Raw genomic sequence first — 23,262 nt, forward strand, 5'->3', positions numbered from 1 at the left:
AGTTCACACATTATATATAAGCCTTTGATTATGTACACCACACAGCATGCCACACTACGTTATTTTTTCAGTGCTGTTCCCTTTCCTCTGTTCACTTCTATTTTATCCCTAAGGATGCACAGCACATTCCAACAAGACAAAGCTATTCAAACTTCTATCCCCAGGCTAAAAGAAGAACCAAGAGCTCTCTGTCTACTTCAATCTACCAAAACAGGAGAGTATTTCATTAATCCTCCAAGTTGGGCACCACTCTGATTTCAACAATTAACCAGACATTTCTCTTATTTTATAGTATTCCAGTCTCTAACTAAATCAACTTTTCTAAACACATTTAATTCTTTCAGATCCAAGCCAAAATTCCATCTTTTTATAGATTTGAAAGAGGGTCCAAAAGCCATTGACAGCATTCCAGTTGCAGATACTCCCCAGTGCCTTTTAAAAATTGTATTGCCAGGTTCATGTATTCTTGACTGCCATTCAAGGGTCGCAGCCAATACCACTACCACTCAGAAGTTTGAGTCCCCAACAGCTGATGAATACACTTGATACCTCTGTGTCCTCAAACTCCTCAACCTGTTGATGTGCACAGAGGTTTAAAAGAGGCATGAGGAACGTCTCTCAAGGGTGTTTCTGTCCACAGAATCAAGATCTTTCTGCCCTAATAAACAGCTTTTTTTCTGTATCTCAGGTGTCTAATCCCACCAGGGGAGCTGGGTGAAGAAACTGTGGAAAATTTGATGCACCAGCATGAATCATATGAGGCCCCAGATTCCATGATGAAAGTGATCTTACAGTTTCATAAAACCCTGGGTTTGGGGCAATTACAGAGCAATTATCTGGAAAGCTGCTTGTATATGTCAGAGAGGTACAGAGTGAGATCTACTGACATCAGCAACAACCCTTCCATCTGTTACAGCGCACTTTGTACTCACACCTGTGATGAAGGGGAAAGCCGTGGGGAGGGATGTTTTGGAGAAGGACCTTTTTTGCCTGTCAGAAGAGGTATTCCTAGATTTTAGTACATTTCCTTCTGTTGCTCAGAGTAGGCCGTTTCTATGCTTCTAGCAGTCTGAAAAGAACGTCCCCTTGTTACATCAGATTCAGCATGGCTTAACAGTATATATCACATTTCCACATAAGGAGCAGCTGCAGCTTCAGAAGGGAAGTTATCAATGCACGATATCTGGCGACACAATTTGCAATGTTTTGCCTATTTGATCCATTTGAAGATTTGAGGAGGGGAAGCATCACCACACAAAGGTCAGACTCATCCAGAAGAGGGAGTGACACTGATAACTGAAGCCTCTATCAGGCTTCTATGGATAAATATGCAAAACAGCTAGCCTGACATTGAAGTCCTTTCCATTCACACTGCATTAGTGTAAGAGTCACCAAGTCCACAGGATTTTCTCTGCACTTTATTTGTCATGAGGAGACTGATGTGAGTCAGACAACCCAGACTTTCTCCTTCCTCTACTGGAAAACATTTATGAACAGACAGCTCTGACTTCTGAGAGACCTCTCTGACTTCTGAGAGAGACAGCTATTCAGTACACATCATATAGGCTATGGATATAAGGAACATTTCTGTCAACATAAAGATGTCTTGCGACTCATTGGGATGAGCAAATGCTGTCCTCCATAACCCTGCAGTTCCAGTGCACATAGCTCACCACATAGTTTCTCAGAGAAACCAAATACCCTCTGCTATTTTCAGTGACACCATAAGCACATGGTGCTGTTTGCCATCTAATTCACTTTCCAGAAAGACTTCCACAGAAGTGTTAGAGCGAAAGGAAAACCTCTCTACAGTTCTTTATTCTACATCCTCGTGGAACACATTTACCTGTATTAAACCCAGACCAAATCTTACTGATGAGTATTTCCAATGATGGTGACTTCACCACCTTACTCAGCAGACTGTCTCTGTGTCCAGTGTTGGGTCTCATTCTTTTTTTTAGTTATGCAGTCAGGAAAACCATATGTGCACAATGACACATGTACAAGTCACTTTTTTTCCTGCTCCAGCCAAAGTACTGCTTTCACCACATTTTACTGAAATATAATAATAAACCCAAGTTCCTGCAGGACAGCATTTCCAAAAAGCTGCCAGCTAGTTAGCTTTACTTCTAAATGTTGAAGATGTATCTCAAAAGACTGCAAATAACAAACATCTCTCCTTTGTTAATGATGTCTTGGAATAGGCAGCAAGAAGTTCAGACGGGTCCAAAAGACTTCCAGATTGCCTAGTCCTAGAAGATGAATCCAATAGAGAAGAAAAACACTGCTTTAGAAGCACAAGTAAGGTCTTAGTGTCCACAGCAGAAAAATAGCAGGAAGCTAGGTGTGTAGAAGCATCAGTAAGAATTGAGACACATCTTTTAGGACATCTATGATTCAAGAAGTGAATCTACAGTAACGTTTTTGAAGTGAAGTCCTTCAAAAGACTTCAAAAGCCCCATGGAGACCAGCCTTCAATGCTGGATGGCCAAGCTGCTCCATCTCTATCATTTTCCTAAGACAGTGAAGCTCTGATTTTATGCAGGGAAGCATGCAGGAGCTGAATGTGTAGGTACCAAGCTACCTGAAAAGAGAGGAAAGCAGTGTGTGCATCACCCAACTCTCAATGTTCATCTCTGTGCTTGTCAAACTGGTTACCACTTGCCCTTTCAGTAAGATACATTGCTCTATGAGACTGGTCCAGCACATAAAACATTCAGAAGCTTCAGCTCTCCCTCTCTAGGGATCACTTGGCTTCTAACATTTTAAGACCTCAAAGGCATTAGCCTGCTCACTTCATGCTTAAAGAGAGGCAATGTGGGTTTTTTTTTCCTCTTAACACCACATGGTCAGCTGAAGGCTTGTAAAGTTAGCATTAAATTGAGCCAATCTATTTTGTATAACTTTCCTTTATATGTGTTTATCTTAAAAAAAAAAAATCTATGCTTTGTTTCTGCCTTCTTATCAATAGAGAAAAACTCCCAACTCTCTCTGCTTCAAGTCTACTGGTTTTAATTATGAAAGCTTTTATTATTCTTACTGTTCTTCTCTGCATTCTCTCTCAGTTTGTCAGCATTGCTTTCATAACATTTGTGGTTGCAGTGGACCAGCATCACAATAACTCCTGCTTACAGTTTCTTTCTGAAAATACTAGTCCAGATACCTGAACAAGTTGAATATACTGACACATATCTGCTTGCCCAATGCCCAGCTTCAGGAAAGTCAAAGTCATTATGGACACGTTGCCCCAGCTATGTGAACCAACAGAAGGTCAGTTCCATGTATGTCAGCCTTTTGGGCAGCCTTCCAGACTGACAGCTTGAGAGAATCCATTGCAAAACAAGCAACAAAGGGAAGACATAGATGTCAGTTAAAGGCTGTGAAATAAAACCCATGCAGCAACTAATGGGTCAGTCAGAGAATTTGTGAACTACTTTATCTCTCAACCACTGCCAGCAAGGGAACCTACACAGATTTCATAAGAACACTTTATGTCCTGGGAGCCTGAAGAGACAGTAGGAAACACACAGCCAAATGAAAACAACAACTTTGGAAAGGATGTCATGAATTAAAACATGGGATAAATAAAATAGTCTTGCAGTTGTATGTCAGGCACAGCTAAGAAGCTTCTGCTTGAAAACCCTTACACTCTTGCCTAGAAAATGTGAAGATAATTTAAAAGAAAAGGTATCACTCTATTGCAGCTATAGTGTTTCAAATACTCAGACAAGGAAAGGTTCAAAAGGTGGCTGAGTAGCTGAGTCACATATTGAGGATGTATAAAAATGTAAGTCTACTTTATTTGGGTCCCAACCTAGGTAGCAACCATATTCCCAAAACTGTGATCACTGAGCAACACAGAAGAAAAACAGAGCCTCGTCAGTACTCTTCTCCTTCCTCATGGTTCTCACAGCAGCTACTCTTTCATACATACCAAGGTCATCAGCATCTAAACAACAGTCCAGGTAAAGGGAAGAGGTACCTTTTAACAAAGACAATTTCCCCTAAAGCCACACTGGTGTCAGTATTTCATCCTTCTATCACCCAGATCTCTCTTTCTTCTGCTTCTTTTATAACTGCTTCCCTGTGTTCAATTTCCTGCAGATGCCTGCAGGAGCGAGGGCAGGAACTGTAACTCTGACTTTCCCTTATTACATTTCATAACGTTCTAACCTGCAAAGGTTAAATGTGGAGAGCTCTGCCTACTAGGAGAGTACGGTGGCAATTGCACCCTTCTGTACGAGGAGAAGAAGGAATGTTTCCTATATGCTGCTCTGGCTCAGTAGCACAGCAGCCCCCAAAACAATTGGTCCACAGACAGAGAAGCAATGTCAGGCTTAGCATAGCTTTGTTGTCTCCTGCAAAGTAGCAGCTCATTTCACTAGGACTGACTCTGGTTCTGCAGACTCTAAAATGCCACAGTAGCTTAGTTTACAGAAGTTGTGGTGAAGACTAGAGCAACTTGGAAATAGCCACTACATGCAATAAGCGTGATTCCACCTCTGCAAACACAGGAGAATTATTTTCCCCACTTCTGAAAACCAAATCTGATAAACCTCCCAAATAAGAGCACAATGATTCAGAAAAAGGCTGGGCCGGTTAATGATACCTTAATTTATTACCAGCAAAATTCCATCACTCACTGGCATGCTAATGAATCCATTTCCCAAATGGTAATACTACATGCTCTTTCATGACCATGAGTTTCTCCCACTCAGCATACTGCAGATTTTAAAAGACCTCTTCATAAGAATGCAACACATACTTGATGGCTGGAGGACATTGGGAACACTTTCTTTACTGAAAGAATAGCATACTAGACAGCAGCCAAGCAGCTTCAGAAAGCCAAGGTTTTATTTAAAGTTGTCATTGCAATTCAGGGTGGTCCCCCATTGCCAAATTTTTGGCATTTTCTCTCAGATTCAGTGTGCTCACAATGTTCTACAGCTCACCAGCAACACAGGAATGGCTATGCAAAGTCACGCTGCTGCTTTGGCATCCTGTTTCTGAAGGAGACAAGGACCAGCTGCTTTCAGGAAATGGCACATAGCTTCTAATGACTTTGCTTTATTTTCAGTACATTTAGCCCAAGTTTCAAACTAATTTAGAAGCAGACTTGTGACCCCTGAGAAGAGCATGCCAAAGCAGAGTCACTGAAGTCACTACAGCTGAGTCAGAAGGCTGCCTGTTTCCATCTGCAGCAGCTCCAGACCCCTCAGAACCATAGGCAATGTCCAACTCCATCACCTCAAAGATGGGGCTGGGCAGCTTGTTCCATGGCATCAAGGGACACTGTAAGGGGCAAGGGAATAGTGGGATGGAAAGTCAGAGGAACTGGAAGGAGTGGGGGCAAGATCTGCAGCTGTGAAGGGTTACTTGTCTCTTTGCCAAGCAGCTCTACTGTCACTTCCCGCTCTTCCTTAGCATCACACTTGGCTCTCCAGGAGACCATAGGGTGACTTGTGCTCTTGGCAGCTACCTTGTCTATGCATCAAGCTGAGTTGGGTTCTGCCACAAGCCAAAAGCCTCTCTCAGTGCCGAAATTTGGCACTCACTCCTGAATTTTATTGCAAAGTCCACATACACATGTAAAACTAGACATCTGCTTCACCAAAGTCAAGCTGAGCCTGCAGTAGCTTGGATAATTTTAGATAAAGGTTTTTAAAAGAATGTTTGCTCTATTTTTTTTTTACTCACCATCTCACATTTTATTTTGTCCTTCAAGCAGTTATGATTAGCCTGTAGAATATTGGCACGGCTTGTTTACCCAGGGTGGCTTCCAGTTTCACACTGACCAAGAGCAATGTTGCTGAGAGCTTGAGCCAAGCCTAATGAAATTACAAAAATAAGAAGAAAGAAAAGATGCATCAGTTCTAATGGGCTTTGCAAAAGGTCTCAGCTCTTTCAAGAGTGAAAGTTCTCCATCCTTACAGTCATAACAGTGGCAGGAGGGCAGCACATCAGTCAAATGGCAAGAAAATGTAGAGACATAGCCTGGGGTATGACCGGAGGATCTCAGCAGGAATTCCCAATACCAGCAGTTAAAACTGAGCTACAGCTCTAGTGTACTGCCTGTCAGTAGAGAAGTTATCACTGTCATGACACTGAAACTATTATCTGAATGAGATTTTAAAGACTGGAGTAGCTTACACAGTACAGGTCCAGTCACTGGGCACAAAGCCTTTTTATTTCCCTCAAGACTGTTTTAGAAAAAACACATTTAATTCCTGTATTTCTTTGCTGGAAAAAAACCCAAACCTTTAAGTCTAAGAGTCTTTGGTGATCACATCACAGATTAGCAGAGGGAAAAGACTTTCTTAATCCTTCTTCCTCATTGTCCCTCTAAAGCTGTAGTAGAAGTCCCTCCTTCATCGACTATCTCCATGGAAGGCAGTCAATGGGATATCCCAGACACAAGAACTCTAAGCAGGTTTTGCATCTTATTAGAAAGGTAAAAAAAAACTCAGAAGAGTCTGAGCATTCCCTGCACTGGTCTGCTGCCCATAGAAACCAATCAACTTGTGTGCACACCTAATGCAGGTCCCGTTCGCTTCTCCCTGTACCTCAGTATCTCGGGAATCATCCCAGCTGTCACAATGGGACTGCACATGTGTGAGACAAGGCTTACACTGCCCACATTTTAACAAAGGGGAAATCTCCATTTTTCTGCCAGTTTTGGCCTTTAACATGAGTTACCACATTTCACTCACTTTTCTGCTGGGGAACATTGTCTAATGCTATCTGTCCTGCACAGGTGCATGTAATCAAAGCTAAGCATACTACAGTGTACCACTGGGCAGCACAGCTAATGTCTGTCTCAGCCCAGCAGGAAAACCAAATCCATAGCATCTTCCTCTAGCAGAGCTGGCTGTGTTGAACTTCTGGGTTTCTTTGATGCACTGCAAATGCACTCTAAGTCAAGCCCTGTACAGCTGACGACTGATGGTGTGATGTGATTAAGTAATGGCAAATCTTTAAAGTGCTCTGGGATGCACAGCACTCAGTATGCATAAATCACCCTGAAAAGCACCTGGAGCAAAGCCTGTGACTGGCAGCACATGATTCTGAAATGTACCTGAAGTGCTCAGGAAGGATTCAGAGTGGCACAACTCTCCCTACACCGAAACAAGCACATCAAAGCTCTGTATGCTTGCCCACCCACTCCCCTCAATAGCTTTAGAATACACCTAGACAAATTATACACTTTGCACTTAGTCTGTGCTGATGCAGAGAGAACAGTTTTCTGGAATTCTTTTTTTCATTACTATGAAAGTATCATCTCAAATAATGCATTCATTTTTTTTTCTGGTTTGGAGTGTGGAATTCTCCTGCTGCCATATATTTTTTTTTCTTTTTCACTACCACAAAATATATCCAGCAAACCAGACTGAATTAATCAGATGCTGGAGGTGACAAGAAGTGTCAAAAGGAGGAACACTCCAGGGGCTACCAAGAAGAGCTGAGTGGGTCAAAGAGCCAGGACTGTCATGTTTTCTTGCTTCAGGATGCCATTTCAAACCTAACCCAAATTAAGAACGAGCCTTAAAGAACTGTCTGTGAGAAATGAACTGGCAATGTGTGGTACTTAATAGTGGGGAGGTGACTACAGCACCCAGTACATGACAGTTCACTTTGATGTGTAATGCCTCTATCCTCCAGCAGATAAAAATGGGTCTGCCCCTGAAACACCACACTCATGAGCACATCTGGTTTTTTCCCCAATTCTCTGCTACCATGCTGCTGACCTGATTAATGAACCCACTGGTCCTGATGTACCAGGGCATTTCCTAAGGAAGTGCCACTACAAGGTAAGACAGAACAACCACAGTACTACCTCTCTTCTAAAACACAACAGCCTGACCAATCACTGGGTTGTACTAAGGACCACAGAACCCAAAAATGAATGTGTCACTTTGGAATAGGGACAATTCCTAAATAGCACTCAGGTCCACACACAAGAAGAGGACAACAACATTATTTTTGTCCCTTCCCTACCCCTCTGGCAGAAAGGTCACATTTCAGAAGCAGGTATAATTAGTGCAGAGATTTCAAAGGTGAAAAAACAAGCAAACAAACAAACACAACACACAAAACAACAGAGAAATGAAAGCAGAGAAGCCCAAACAAGCCAGCAGAGAGACATAGCATGCAGACGTTAGTGGAGGACAGGCTAGCCAGAAACAGCACTCTGCCAGGTTGCCATGCAGGGCTGCCACAGAAGTGGGGATGGGGCATCAAGAGTGGGTCTGTACAGTCTGGTCCTTCACTGAGGCATGCAGCCCCAAAGAGCTAATCATGGGATGTAGGGCTGTTAAGAGGGTCCAATCATGACACTGCAAGGGGCAAGCTAGTACCAGATGGGGCCAGAACCAGGGCTGCAATATGGCACCAAGGTGGTCTAGCCAAGAGACAAGGCCATCAAGAAGCCAGTGCAGAAGCAATCTTAGAGCCCTGGGCTAGCTTGAAACTGGCTGCCAAGTCCATGGTGTGGGTGGAAGGGACCAGGTAAAGCCAGTCCAGATTGTTAAGTGCCCACTAGTGCCCTCCGGGTCCCTCTTGGGTCTTTTTTTGTTGTTGCTTCTGACTGTAGTAACTAGACTCCAGTGCATGTTTCACCAGCAGGCCATGCCTCAGACAAGCAGATATACATCCTTTCAGGCTGACCACCCTCTGATTGTAGTGAGGCTGCTTCAAAGGAACTGATCTTGCCCTAGGAGACAGATCTTTCTTTGTTCTCCACAGCAAAAAATCAATTCTGCCTGACATTTCAGCCCCCGGAGGAGAGGGAAACATGGGTTGTAAAGGAAATATTGACTGTGCACTGAACATACTTCACTGGCTTCTTGGGAAATGTAACTTTGCTGGTTCACAGCATGTGGGATCAGCAGCCAGATTAAATAAGGTCCAGTTCAGACTCCACTTTGACTATATACTACATGACCTGAGATATTTTGGGGACATGGTTTAGTAGGCATGGTGGACTTGATAACCTTGATCCCATATTTACTTCTGGCCAGCCTTTCAAGTGGAGCTTCCTGTTCTTGCATTCCTTCATCAGGAACCTTAACTGGAGACAGCATATGATGCCAGCATCAGAGGCTCAGGCCTCAGCTGGGCTCAATTACATTTGCATCTCTGATGGTCAGGCTCATTGGACACTGAAATTAGTACAGCCCACTGCTTGCCAGCCTAAAAATTTGAAGTCTTCTTATAGAAAGCATGTAATATAGTGAACTCTAATTTTCTCATGCTGTGGGTGATCAGATAAGTAAAGAAGCTCTAATCTTCATGAGTAACTTTGCTTTTACACTTGAATCTTCCTGAGAGCTTTTCGTTCTAGCTATGTTGTTTCTTCTTCCACTGAGTAATCTTAATAGAATATTCTTTGTAATGTTGTCATGCCCAGACTGTATTGAGAAAGTCGACGGTGCACATGGTCATTTCTCCCCCCCCTTCCCCCGCAGCAGCCCCATTGTCTCTTGGTCATGGAGTCAGTCATCAGCAAGTTTGCAGATGACACCAAGCTGGGGGCAGATGTGACTGGGTTGGAGGGCAGAAGGGCTCTGCAGCGGGACCTTGACCACCTGGACAGATGGGCAGAGTCCAATGGGATGGCATTCAATAGCTCCAAGTGCAGGGTGCTGCACTTTGGCCACAGCAACCCCATGCAGAGATACAGGCTGGGGTCAGAGTGGCTGGAGAGCAGCCAGACAGAGAGGGATCTGGGGGTGCTGATTGATACCCACCTGAACATGAGCCAGCAGTGTGCCCAGGTGGCCAAGAGAGCCAGTGGCATCCTGGCCTGCATCAGGAATGGTGTGGTCAGCAGGAGCAGGGAGGTCATTCTGCCCCTGTACTCCGCACTGCTTAGACCACACCTTGAGTACTGTGTTCAGTTCTGGGCCCCCCAGTTTAGGAGGGACATTGAGATGCTTGAGCGTGTCCAGAGAAGGGCGATGAGGCTGGGGAGAGGCCTTGAGCACAGCCCTACGAGGAGAGGCTGAGGGAGCTGGGATTGGTTAGCCTGGAGAAGAGGAGGCTCAGGGGTGACCTTATTGCTGTCTACAACTACCTGAGGGGTGGTTGTGGCCAGGAGGAGGTTGCTCTCTTCTCTCAGGTGGCCAGCACCAGAACGAGAGGACACAGCCTCAGGCTGCGCCAGGGGAGATTTAGGCTGGAGGTGAGGAGAAAGTTCTTCACTGAGAGAGTCATTGGACACTGGAATGGGCTGCCCGGGGAGGTGGTGGAGTCGCCGTCCCTGGAGCTGTTCAAGGCAGGGTTGGACGTGGCACTTGGTGCCATGGTCTGGCCTTGAGCTCTGTGGTAAAGGGTTGGACTTGATGATCTGTGAGGTCTCTTCCAACCCTGGTGATGATACCGTGAAATCAGCACGGCGGAGCCGCAGGAGCCACAGGCAGCAGCCAGGCAGGCAGAGGCAGCACTCATCGCTGGGGCAATGCTGCCCTCTGGTGGGCAAGCGGCGCATGAGCAGGCTGCCGCCTTCTGCTTGGGTCACAACAGCATACCCAGGCTGGGATAATTAGTCGCTTTTTCATGTTCACCAAATAAAGTAAAGTTTGTGTTGAAGCGGCAATGGGATAAATATCACTCATACAAGCATACATACATGTACAATCAACAACTGCATGCTCAACAGGAGAGATCAAAAGCAGTTTTTGCCACATTAGAAATATTCACCCTTATACTTCCAGCGTGTTGCTGGTTTGCTTCCCTTACATATACTCACAGAGAGGGAACATTATTCACATTTTCTTTCTTGTCTGGAGGGCTTGCTTTACTTGTTCTAGGAGTCTTCATCTCCTCTTGGCTCCCATCAGTAGGATCAGATCTCTAACTTCCTCCCACCTGGAATCCTGCTCCATCTGGACAGCCTTTGGTTCATGTCCTCCAACAGCTCCCACCACCTATTTGGCTTTCAATATTTTAGCACCGTGTCCTGAGGCAAGGCATCTGGACCTGTCTCACTCTGCTAGTCATTAGCCCTGAGCACCTACAGTGGATTCCAAGGGGGTCAACCTCACAGGTGCCTACCATTACTTGTTCCTGATTATGCAGTTACAGCTGAGTCTGATCACTGAATAAGGCACTTCCCTTTCAAGCACTTCAGCTCTTTCAAGATTTCTATACACCCCCGAAAAAGTCTTCACTTTCCCCCTACTTGTGAGTATCAGGAGATATCCCTGGACATCTGAGAATTTTGCATTTCCTAGCCATTCTCTAGATGAGATACTGCACAGGCAGCGTCCAGGAGAAGCAAAGTTTTCCTTGTCTCCACATAAAAAATCTCATGTCTTTTGTTCCTACCATCACCTCTGCTTTCACTATGCAGGACATATACTTGCAGCCAGTCCTTGTGCAGTGAGGGGGTTTGCAGCATAAGGCTATATCTGATTCCCTTTCCCTGACTAGAAAGCCACTCTGCCACTGTTGTCTCAGTCAAGCTGTCAGCTCTCAAATCCTCTGCTCCATACACTTGAAATATATCCCCTGTAGAAAATGAGTCTTATTAATTTCAATATTCTGAACTCTCACCACCCCCAACCACTGAATTTTAATATTAATATTTGTTCTTACACTGTTGTGGAAGACATTCTAGGAATAACACCAGACAGTAACTTGTTAATAACCAACAAACATTGAAAAAACAAACAGAGAGAGGAATTTCCCCGAGGCCAAATGCCGCTTGGGGTCAATATGCTGCTTGCCCAGTGAAGGACTGAAGCTCCTTCTGCAATAGCAGGAGGCAATAGAAATTACAGAGGCATTAAAGCATTTGCTCACAAATTCTTATTAATTATCAATCACCCTCTGGGGTTACATCACAGCCTATATAAGTGTCCAATCTTCAGGGAACTCTGCCCCTGGACTTTGAGGCTATGGGATCCTCCCGGCTTCAGGGGGAAAGGACAGTCTCTGACCTTGTTCTCCTGGCTTCTTCTGGAAGATCTGTATATATGTCCAGGGACTCTTAGGCAGGACCTCAGGTGCAGAAGGCAGGATGCCGTGCAGGCTCAGCATGGTGTCACACTGGCCACGCAGGCCGATCGCGTGCAGGCAACCCAGGGTCTGCTCCTGGCAACTCACAGCAGTGGAGCTCACCAGGCAACAAGAAGGCAGCAGGCGTGCAATAGGGTGCACGGCTGCACGGGAGACTGAGCTCCACAGAGGCAGGCAATACAGGATCTAGTCCTGGTAGCTCACCACAGTGGCGTGCAGGTGTGCACAGCTGGCTGGGAGCCATGGGAGACTCTGTCTCCATAGAGAAAAGTAGATAGCACAGGCAAATAGCAGCAAAGCAAGCAGGCATGCAGGCAGGTAGGCAAGCACAAGCAAAAGAAGAGCAAAAAGCAAGTTGTTCACCTGTGTGCCTCTATTTATCAAATGTGGGCCGAGATTAATGGCCCCTTGGCCACCACAATGACCAATCAGCTTGGCAGTTAGCCAAAACATACCATAATAGGCAAAATCCACAAGCCTGGACCTTCCAAATATGGGAATCACATGGGCCTTGCACCCAGTGGGCCATAAACTGGGCACATGGGCTTATACAAACACGATACACAGTCAGGGGCCCTGGGCAGGCCAGACTTTATGGCACCAGGCCTATTGTGCCCCTTTTGTCTGTGTTTACCTCTGGTTTGGGCAGAAAAACATGTCCAGGCAAGACAAGGCATGTACAAGCCTATTTGGGGCCTATGGGCCCTCCATGACAGAATGGCATTGACAGGGCTGGTCATCATGAGTGAAAAGGCCTCAGCTGGTGTTCAGCAAGTCATGGTCCTCTGCCCATAGGTCCTGTAATAATGTGTGGGAATGTGCTGGAAACTCTTCTGTCTTTGTAATCTCTGTGAAAGGGCTTCCTCTACCCAAGGGGTCAGCTGTATGCAGGGCAGGAGTTAGGGCCCTGGAGAGAGGACTTCTGGTGCTGGGAAAGTGCAGACCAACTACCTTGTCTGTCGAGCTGGCCTCTCTTCTCGGCTGCGTGGGAGAGGGAGAGACACCGGACTTACACCAGTGTGATGCATAATGGTCAATCCATTTACTGAAGCTAAGTGTGATACCTATAGAGTGGAGTTTGGCAGAGGGGTGTGTACTTTTGATAGGCTTACACAGGCAGAAATGGGCTGGCCACATGCACAGAGGCAGGCCTGACCAACTACCCCCCTTAATCCCCTTTGCAGCAGCTTAGCCACAACATTGCCTGTTCCCAGGGCTGACCAGCCTGCCCTCCTCAAAGCTCAGCTACAGACAGCAGCTTCTCTGCCAGCCTCCTAAGGCCACCCCTCTGCAGCTGTGCCTCCTTATCATAATGACCTAAGTCTGTTCAGTTAGCCTACTCTCCTTATTTTCTCAGACTATTTAGTTCTGTCAATTCTGCTCACAGGATTCAAGATGAAGTCTCACCAGGGCAGAGTAGAGGGGGAGAAGAATCTCCCTTGATCTGCTGGACACACTCTTCCTAATACACCCCAAGATCCCACTGGCCTTCTTGGCCACAAGGGCACTTTGCTGTGCCATGGTTAACTTGCTATCCACCAGGACCTCCAGGTCCCTCTCCACAGGACTGCTTTCCAGCAGATCATGTCCCAGCCTGTGCTGGTGCAGTTTGTTATTCCTCCCCAGATGCAGGACTCTGCACTTGTCCTTGTTGAACTTCATCTGGTTCCTCTGTGCCCAGCTCTCCAGTCTGTCCAGGTTTCGCTGGATGGCCACACAGCCTTCAGCTGTATTAGCCAAGCCTCCCAGCTTGGTGTCATCAGCAAACTTGCTGAGCAGACACTCTGTGCCCTCATCAGTGTCACTGATGAAGATGTTGAACAGGACTGGCCCCAGCACTGATCCCTGAGCGACACCACTGGTCACAGCTCTCCAGCTGGACCTGGCACCATTGATCACCACCCTCTGAACTCTATCTTGCAACCAGTTCCTAACCCACCTCACTGTCCACTCTTCCATCCCACATTTCCTCAGCCTGCTCAATAAAATGTTACAGGAGATGGTGTCAAAGGCCTTGCTAAGGTCAAGGCAGACTACATCCACTGGTTTCCCTGAATCTACCCTTTCAGTTATGGCATCGTAGAATGCTATCAGGTTAGTCAAGCATGACTTCCCCTTGGTAAATCCATGCTGACTACTCCTGATAACCTTCTTCTCTTCCAAGTGCCTTGAGATGCCCTCCAACAGGAGTCACTCCATCGTTTTTCCAGGGATGGAGGTGAGGCTGACTGGTTTATAGTTCCCTGAAACCTCTTTCTTGCCCTTTTTGAAGACTGGAGTGACATTGGCTCTCCTCCAATCCTCAGGCACCTCTCCTGTCTGCCACAATTTGGTGAAGATGATGGAGAGTGGCAGAGTGATAATATCAGCCAGTTCTCTCAGCACCCTTGGGTGCATCTCATCAGGGCCCATGGAATTGTGAATGTTTAATTTGTGTAACTAATCCTAACCCAGTCTGCACTGACCAGTGGGGAGTGTTCCCTCCTCCAGGCTTCCTCTCCTTCATCCAGGGTCTGGAGTCCATAGGGGAGTTCAGACTCAGGTGTAAAGACTGAAGCAAAGAAGGCATTCAGCAACTCTGCCTTCTCTGCACCCTCAGTTATCAAGGCTGCCTCCTTGTTCAGCAGTGCCCCCACACCTTCCCTCTTCCTCCTTTTTCTACTGATGGATTTGAAGAAGCCCTGCTTGTTCTATTTCCTTTGCCAGCTTCAGTTCCAAGAGGGCTCTGGCCTTCCTTGTTGCTTTCCTACAGGCCCTGACTACTTCTCTATAGTTCTCCTAAGTGACCAATCCCTTCTTCCATGAATTGTAAGATTCCTTCTGCCCTGAGATTTCCTTCAGGAGCTCCTTATTCAACCATGCAGGTCTCCTAGCACGTCTACCTGATTTTTTACTCAGGGGAACACACCTAGCTTGGCCTTGGAGGAAGTGGTCTTTAGAAATGAGCCAACTTTCTTGGGCTCCTTTCCCCTCCAGAGCCTTAGCCCATGGGATTTCTGCAAGCATGTCCCTGAAGAGCATAAAGTTAGCTCTGCAGAAGTCCAGGGTTGCAATTCTCTCTGATTCTACCCTTTAGAATACTAAACTCCACCATGTCATGATCACTGTCTCCAAGGCTGTTCCCAACCTTAATGTCCTCTTTATTAGTTAATAGAAGGTCCAGCAGTGCACCTCTCCTTGTTGGTTCCTCCACTGCCTGCATTAAGAAGTTATCATTGATACACTGCAGGAGCCTTTTGGACTGTCTGTGCTTGGCTGTGTGATCTTCCCAGCAAATATCAGGGTGATTGAAGTCTCCCATGAGTACCAAGGAGTTAGCTCTAGAGGCTACCTCCAGCTGTCTGTAGAAGGCCACATCAACATCTTCCTCTTGGTCTGATGGTCTATAGTAGATGCCTACAACAATTTCATATCCTTTTCCACATCCCCTAATTCTTACCCACAAGCTTTCAACCTTGCTGGTCTGTCCTTCCTGAACAGTACATGGCCATCCATGACAAGATTCCAGTCATGGGAGCTGTCCCATGGCAATTATATCATAGTATACCATCAGTGATATAATTATATCATAGTCATTCAGCCTAACACAGATCTCCAGCTCCTCCTGCTTATTCCCCATGCTCCATGCATTGGTGTATAAGCATTTCAGGGAAGGAGTTAGTCCATTAGCTTCCATTCTTGCTGTCTCACCATTCCCAGCCCCTAGCAGTAAGCTCTGCATGTGCTGATTCCTCATTGCTTAATCTCTGTGGTCCATCTCTGCAAGATTTAAAGAGTTCTTGTGTGTCCCCAGTGTGCTGCAGGGTAACAGGCTGAAGGTTCCTGTTAGCCTCCCTCCCTGATATGCCATATCTTGCCTCCTCTCCAGCACACAACTCATTGTTACCTACCTCCCCAGGCCACCAGTGGAGCTGACACATGACAAACAATCAGAGATTATGTTTCTCATGCTTACAAAACCCCCCAAATCTCACTCCCAAGCTATTACTAGATAATAGTAACAGGTTCTGAGGCATTTAGAGAGAAAGACAGAACAAAAAGCTGGCTTGCTAACATGAGTAATGTTTTCCAGCATTTGTAATGAAGTTAAGCTACTGGTAGTTTCTCCATCCAGAAAAGAGTAATTTCCACTGAAGAAGTGCAAGGAGCAGTGTTTCTGCAAACAGTCATCTATCAACATCACTAACATGATCTTGCTTTTCTGCTTCCCTCCAAACCCTGCTCCTCCACTGTCACACACATTGGAAATACAAAATCCTTCCTCTTCAGTGTGTAGAACATGTTAGGGTGGGGGTTCTCAAGCAGAAAAACTTCAGTGCACAGCAGGAAGGAGAGAGAGGGCAGAGAGGAAGGTCCAATCACTTGCTAGACTGTCTGCTGGAGATGTGTGAGCCCTTCACCACAATCACCCAGACTCAGCAGTGGTCTCAAGAGTCTCAGACACATACTCACCACTACAAACTCCTCTCATCTTTCTCTGGAGGAGCACTGAGCCATCATTTGACCAAAAGCCCTTTGCCTGAGCATTCAAGTCTAAAAACTGTTTTTGAAGCGATTCAGCCAAGACTAACAAGGCTGTGGCATAAGGAAGGCTGGAGTTTCTGATTCCCAGCTCTTTGTGTCTAATTTTAACTCTAAAATAAAAACCAAACCCAAGCAGGCAAACAGAGAACCTGCTGAGAAATAATAACTGTGTCCTTTGGCTTACTTTGACAGGTAGCTAGCGTTGAGTAACAGTTAACAACCACAACAAAAACAAAATTAAAAGACAGAGAGAATAAACGAGTGCTTAACTGCTTTTGCAGGCTTGTCATCTGGGTGGTGAGGAAAACTCCCCAGGAATGACTGCCCAACCAAAGCCAGGTGCTGGGCTTTCTTTTCAGGTGTCTCTTAGCCCTTGACATACTTACACTGCTACTTGTGAAGCAGCAAAGGTAACAGACTGCCTTTTTGAGTTTATTTTAACCTGTTCAGAGGCATGATGAAAACTTCTGAGTTGCCAGTAAACTGCAGTAAAAGCAAACTGAAATCATTTGAAATTCATCAAGGTGGCAGCTTGCCATTCCCCCCCCCCTGCATTTTAGACAGAAAGCAGCAATCCGTCGATAATGTTACCCTCTGCAAAACATGACTGCCTTTGGGTAAAGAAGCAGAAGCTTTCAGTAGTTCAAAAGTAAGAGAAAGAGAGAAAAATTACATTTTAAGTGTTGACCTTGCACAGGCAGTAAAGGAAAGCATAATCCTGGGCAAGTAACTGGCCAAAAGCTATGATAAAATGAATAATAAATAGCTGCAACATTTCCAAGGAACACATACTTATTTTTTTCATACATTCCCAATCAGCCACTTTAGCATGTGTCCTGGGAGGGGGGGAAATGTAATATTGATCACACTGTCAGCAGTGTGCCCAGGTGGCCAAGAGAGCCAGTGGCATCCTGGCCTGCATCAGGAATGGTGTGGTCAGCAGGAGCAGGGAGGTCATTCTGCCCCTGTACTCTGCACTGCTTAGACCACACCTTGAGTACTGTGTTCAGTTCTGGGCCCCCCAGTTTAGGAGGGACATTGAGATGCTTGAGCGTGTCCAGAGAAGGGCGATGAGGCTGGGGAGAGGCCTTGAGCACAGCCCTATGAGGAGAGGCTGAGGGAGCTGGGATTGGTTAGCCTGGAGAAGAGGAGGCTCAGGGGAGAAATTATTGCTGTCTACAACTACCTGAAGGGTGGTTGTGGCCAGGAGGAGGTTGCTCTCTTCTCTCAGGTGGCCAGCACCAGAACGAGAGGACACAGCCTCAGGCTGTGCCAGGGGAAATTTAGGCTGGAGGTGAGGAGAAAGTTCTTCACTGAGAGAGTCATTGGACACTGGAATGGGCTGCCCGGGGAGGTGGTGGAGTCGCCGTCCCTGGAGCTGTTCAAGGCAAGGTTGGATGTGGCACTTGGTGCCATGGTCTAGCCTTGAGCTCTGTGGTAAAGGGTTGGACTTGATGATCTGTGAGGTCTCTTCCAACCCTGATGATACTGTGATACTGCAAAAAACGTGTCACAGCAAAAATCTACCAAGAAGCTTAATTCTGGCACTCTTTAATTGTTGAATGTTTGACCAGTTTAGGTTTGTGAGCACGAAAGAGTGACTCTCTTGGTCTTATTTATAGTTTAGTAGTGCTCAAAGTGCATTGGAGGTCATAAAAACATTACAAGATGCAAACATTTATTTTAAGCTATCTTTCTTTTAAGATGGCTTAAGCTTGAGCACACAGAAATGGCTGGTTGCCTTTTTTTCATTGCAGAATAACTGCAGCTTCTGTGGAGAGGCTAGAACAGAGCTATGGTGATTCTCCTTGAAACTGGACAACAGCATGAATTTCATTACAGAAAAACCTTAGGGACGTATTTTTATGGCCTAGAGGAAAATATGAAGTAGCCCAGAGACAATGTTTTTGTAGACTTCATTATCTTTTAGACTTGACCTAAAAGCCCCAAAAGAAGCAAAGTCATTCAAAATAATTTGTCCATAAACAATAACTTGTCACAGGCAGTGGCAAAGTGACAGGTAGTAATGTGTGCACTGTCAGTGCTAAATACTCTGTTAAAAAATAAGCACAAGCTTTGAAGTGATGGATTAATTAATCTGGGCAATTCCCTGGAAAACAGGATAACTGTCACTTCTTTTCAGAATTTGAAGTAAGTGTTTTGAGAAGTAGAAAATTGTTGAATGATGAAGTTATGGATATTATGAAATTAAAATGTAAGATGTTTGTGGCTTCTAAGGAGCAATTGATTGAATGCTAGAGAAAGGAGAGCAGCAAAGGTATGGCATAGAATCATAGAATCAACCAGGTTGGAAGAGACCTCCGAGATCATCCAGTCCAACCTAGCACCCAGCCCTAGCCAGTCAACTACACCATGGCACTAAGTGCCTCATCCAGGCTTTTCTTCAACACCCCCAGGGATGACGACTCCACCACCTCCCTGGGCAGCCCATTTCAATGCCAATCACTCTCTCTGACAACAACTTCCTCCTAACATCCAGCCTGTACTTCCCCCGGCACAACTTGAGACTGTGTCCCCTTGTTCTGTTGCTGGTTGTCTGGGAGAAGAGACCAACTCCCACCTGGCTACAGTCTCCCTTCAGGTAGTTGTAGACAGCAGTGAGGTCTGCCCTGAGCCTCCTCTTCTCCAGGCTAAACAACCCCAGCTCCCTCAGCCTCTCCTCATAGGGTTTGTGTTCCAGGCCCCTCACCAGCTTTGTTGCCCTTCTCTGGACACGTTCCAGCACCTCAACATCTCTCTTGAATTGAGGAGCCCAGAACTGAACACAGTACTCAAGGTGTGGCCTGACCAGTGTTGAGTACAGGAGAAGAATAACCTCTCTCATCCTACTGGCCACACTGTTCCTGATACAGGCCAGGATGCCATTGGCTCTCCTGGCCACCTGGGCACACTGCTGGCTCATCTTCAGCTACTATCTACCAGTACACCCAGGTCCCTTTCTTCCTGGCTGCTCTCCAGCCACTCTGTCCCCTGCCTGTCGTGCTGCTTGGGGTTGTTGTGGCCAAAGTGCAGAGCCCTGCACTTGGCCTTGTTATATCTCCTCCCCTTGGCCTCTGCCCACCCATCAAGCCTGGAAAGGTCCCTCTGCAGGGCTCTCCTACCTTCCACCATATCCACACCTGCTCCTAGCTTGGTGTTATCTGCAAACTTACTGATGATCAACTCAATCCCCTTGTCCAGGTCATCAATAAAGATATTGAACAGGACTGGGCCCAGCACTGATCCTTAGGGCACACCAACAGTGACTGGCTGCCAGCTGGATCTGGCACCATTCACCACCACTCTCTGAGCTCTGCCATCCAGCCAGTTCTTGACCCATATCAGAGTGAATCTGTCCAAGCCATGAGCTGCCAGCTTTGCCAGGAGCTTGTTGTGGCAGATGGTGTCAAAGGCTTTGCTGAAGTCAAGGCTCTTTACAAAGGATGCCTTATGCATTTGTAGTTGTTGGGGGTTTGGGGGGGGTGTTTGTTTTTTTAAAAGCCTTTAGGATTCTCTCTCTTCAGAACATCTTTTAAGTTCTGCCAGAGGGTTCAGGCCTCCAGGAAGCATCACTGCCATCTAGGTCTGCAGGACTCTATCCCTTGAAGGACATTTGAAGAAAATGACTGCTGGCAGTAATGGGAAATTTGCTGTCCCTGATCAAAGCTGCTTCTGGAGGCTGGGCACAGTTTGTGACCTACTTTGGACAAGGATTTATTTCGACATCCCAGGCTGCAGCCTGCCCCTCTGAGGCTGCTGAGAGGGCTTAAGACAGCTGCCAACAGGATAACAATTCCTTTGATTGTCACCAGCACAACCCTGACCACCAGACCTCTTCAGGAGGCACATAAAAGGAAACTCAGTGCAGTCACTTGGGTTTTGCTGCTAAGAGAATGAGGGAAGCAGAAAAACAAATCCAGCACTATGTAAGACTTCAGGCAGCCTCTCCAGCACAGCACTGCTCTGTGCATCGCTCTGCTGTCACTGAGTGGGTATGGCATGGCACTACTGGCCTGGGGAGGACTACTCATAATACATGCTTGGCCACTCAGCAGGTATGAAGCCACCATACCTCAGAGCACCAAAAATACAGTGGGATCAGCAGAGGAAGTATGTGATGACTGTGTCCTTCTGCACCACCATTCAACAAGGTGGTTCTTCAAATCATTGGTAGACACCGTGAAGGTGAACTGCAGAGCCATCTGGCACAGTCGGCTGACAGCAAAGTAGAGGTTTTCACGTTATGATGAGCTACACTCTGTGCCCATCAGTCAGATGCCATGACCTAGAAAACTCATGGAGAAACTGGCTGCTCATAGGCTGGATGGGTGGATGCTTTGCTGGGTGAAAAAGGGGCTAGATGCCCAGACCAGTAGAGATGTGGTGAATGGAGATAAGTTCAGCTGGCAACTGGTCACAAGCAGCGCTCCCCAGGGCTCAGTTTTGGGGGCAGGTCTCTTTAGTATCTTTAGCAGTGATCTGCAAAGGGAGATTGAGAGCACCTTCTTTTATTTTGTAAATGACACTGACCTGGGAAGGAGTATTGAGCTGCTTGATGGTAGGAAGGCTCTACAGAGGGATCTGAACAGGCTGGGTGGATGGGGCAAGGCCAATTGTATGAGATTCAACAAGGCTAAGTGCTAGATCCTGCACTTGGGTCCCAACAACCCCATGCAACACTACAGGCACAGTGGCTGGAAAGTTGCCCAGGAGAGAAAGACCTGGGAGTGTTGATAGACAGCCAGCTGAGTAAGAGCCAGCAGTGTGTTCAGGTGACCAAGAAGGCTGACAGCATTCTGGTCTGTATCAGGAATGGTGTGACAAGTAAGATCAGGGAAGTGATTGTCCCGCTGTACTCGGCACTGGTGAAGTCACACCTTGAGTATCATGTTCAGTTTTGGGGCCCATACTACAAGAAAGATATTTTGGTCCTGGATAAAGTCCAGAAACTGGTGAAGGGCCTGGAGAACAGGTGTTACAAGGAGTGGCTGAGGCAGTTGGGATTGTTTATGCTGAAGAAAAGAGGCTGAGGGGAGACCTTTTCATTCTTTGCAACTACCTGAAAGGAGGTTGTAGAGAGGTGTGAGTCTTTTCTCCCAGATATCAAGTGATAGGACAAGAAGAAATGGCCTCGAATCAATCGGGACAGGTTTAGATTGGATATTAGAAGGACAATATTCACTGAAAGGATTCTCAAACAGTGGAATAGGCTCCCCAGGGAGGTGGCTGAATCATCATCACTGGAGGTGTTTAAAAAATGCACTGGTGTGGTGCTAAGGGACATGGTTTAGTACCAGACCTGGCAGAGTTAAGTAACAGTTGTAGTCAATGGTCTTAAAGGTCTTTTCCAGCAGAAACTCCTCTGTGATTCTAAGAAAGGCATGCATGTACAATTATTCAAGACTGCAACTAGTCTGTGGTGATCCCACTGACAGCAGAAGGCCTAATGCTGCAATTTGTAATGCTGTCTAATACAGATATCTATGACAATCACAGCTCTGATTCCTTATTATCTGGCTTCTTCTGTCACCATTTCAAGCTGCTCCAAAGAGGCTGTACAACATTGCAGTCACCTCTCCAAATAATTTCCATATAATGTTTAATCTTGGTTGCCTATCACTGCTCCAACTGGGATGTGATGGAGACACTTGTACATCATAGTCCATTGATCATAGAATCAACCAGGTTGGAAGAGACCTCCAAGATCATCCAGTCCAACCTAGCACCCAGCCCTAACCAATCAACTAGACCATGGCACTAAGTGCCTCATCCAGGCTTTTCTTGAAGACCCCCAGGGACGGTGCCTCCACCACCTCCCTGGGCAGCCCATTCCAAAGAGCAGTAAATGCTCCTCCTAGAGAACAGTCAGGTAATGTTATTACTGTGTCAACTGAAGTGGAAAAAAAAACAGCTGAGTAGAAAGCATTCAGGATAAAATCTTCAGTGGAACTTACCTGGAATGCTCACCTAAACAAAGAAGCGAGCCTAGCCCTGTGGGTAAAACCCAGTCTATGCAGAATTTCATGCCAGAGAGTGTATTTGAGATAAAAATGGGAAATAGTGTAAGAAGTTTTGAAAATTGTAACAGACTACACATTGTCATAACTAATGTTTTTGCCAGGAATTACTTCAGCCAACAAGAAAAAAAGGAAGGAATAATACAATATTTTTTTAATATCAACAAACAAACAAACTGGAAGGGGGAAACATAAAATATAGTCTAATCTTGGCCAAATTGTTAAAGATTTGGACTAATTTCAAGTGTACATACATGTAAGTGTCTATGACAGAGATAGTCAATAGAATGTATCTTTTTTCCTGTACCTCTGAATGAAAGTTGTCTTTGACCGTGTGCAGGCAAGGAGAGGTTGACTGCTTACCTTGCTGGTCCAGGTGAGAATCTGGATTCCTCTTGAAGTTTGAAGAGGGAAACAGAATGCTGCTTTTTATAGTGCTGCTTTTGGCAAATCATTACCAGAAATAAATGATTTTTTAAAAATTCAAATGCTGATTTCCAGGCTTCTTTACACAGGAAATCTTGGGGCTCCCAAGAAACAACTGCTACACAAGAAAGGATATCTTGAACAAAGATCTTCTAACATTGCTGCACTAAGTTCTCCAACCATTATTCATTCTATTAAAGAGAATTTGGAATTTATAGAAACTCCATCTCCTCTGGCTGGCACAGTTTCCTTATTACAAATTAATTCCCTGCCAAAA

General features: G+C 45.8%; 1 long non-coding RNA gene across 2 annotated transcripts; it reads right to left on the minus strand.

The window, feature by feature from the left end:
- Positions 1-1,369: 1,369 nt before the first annotated feature.
- LOC135181568 (uncharacterized) lies at positions 1,370-11,102 on the minus strand. Of its 2 annotated transcripts, none has more exons than XR_010304925.1 (3): positions 10,748-11,102; positions 5,698-5,828; positions 1,370-2,252 (listed from the first exon to the last, which is right to left on the minus strand). It is a non-coding gene; the product is annotated as an uncharacterized LOC135181568 (long non-coding RNA). The 2 variants fall into 2 exon arrangements; XR_010304924.1 differs by having other exon boundaries at positions 1,370-2,584.
- Between the last annotated feature and the right edge of the window lie 12,160 nt (positions 11,103-23,262).

The sequence above is a fragment of the Pogoniulus pusillus genome, chromosome 15 (genome assembly GCF_015220805.1).
Source record: "Pogoniulus pusillus isolate bPogPus1 chromosome 15, bPogPus1.pri, whole genome shotgun sequence".
Taxonomy (NCBI): Eukaryota; Metazoa; Chordata; class Aves; order Piciformes; family Lybiidae; genus Pogoniulus; species Pogoniulus pusillus.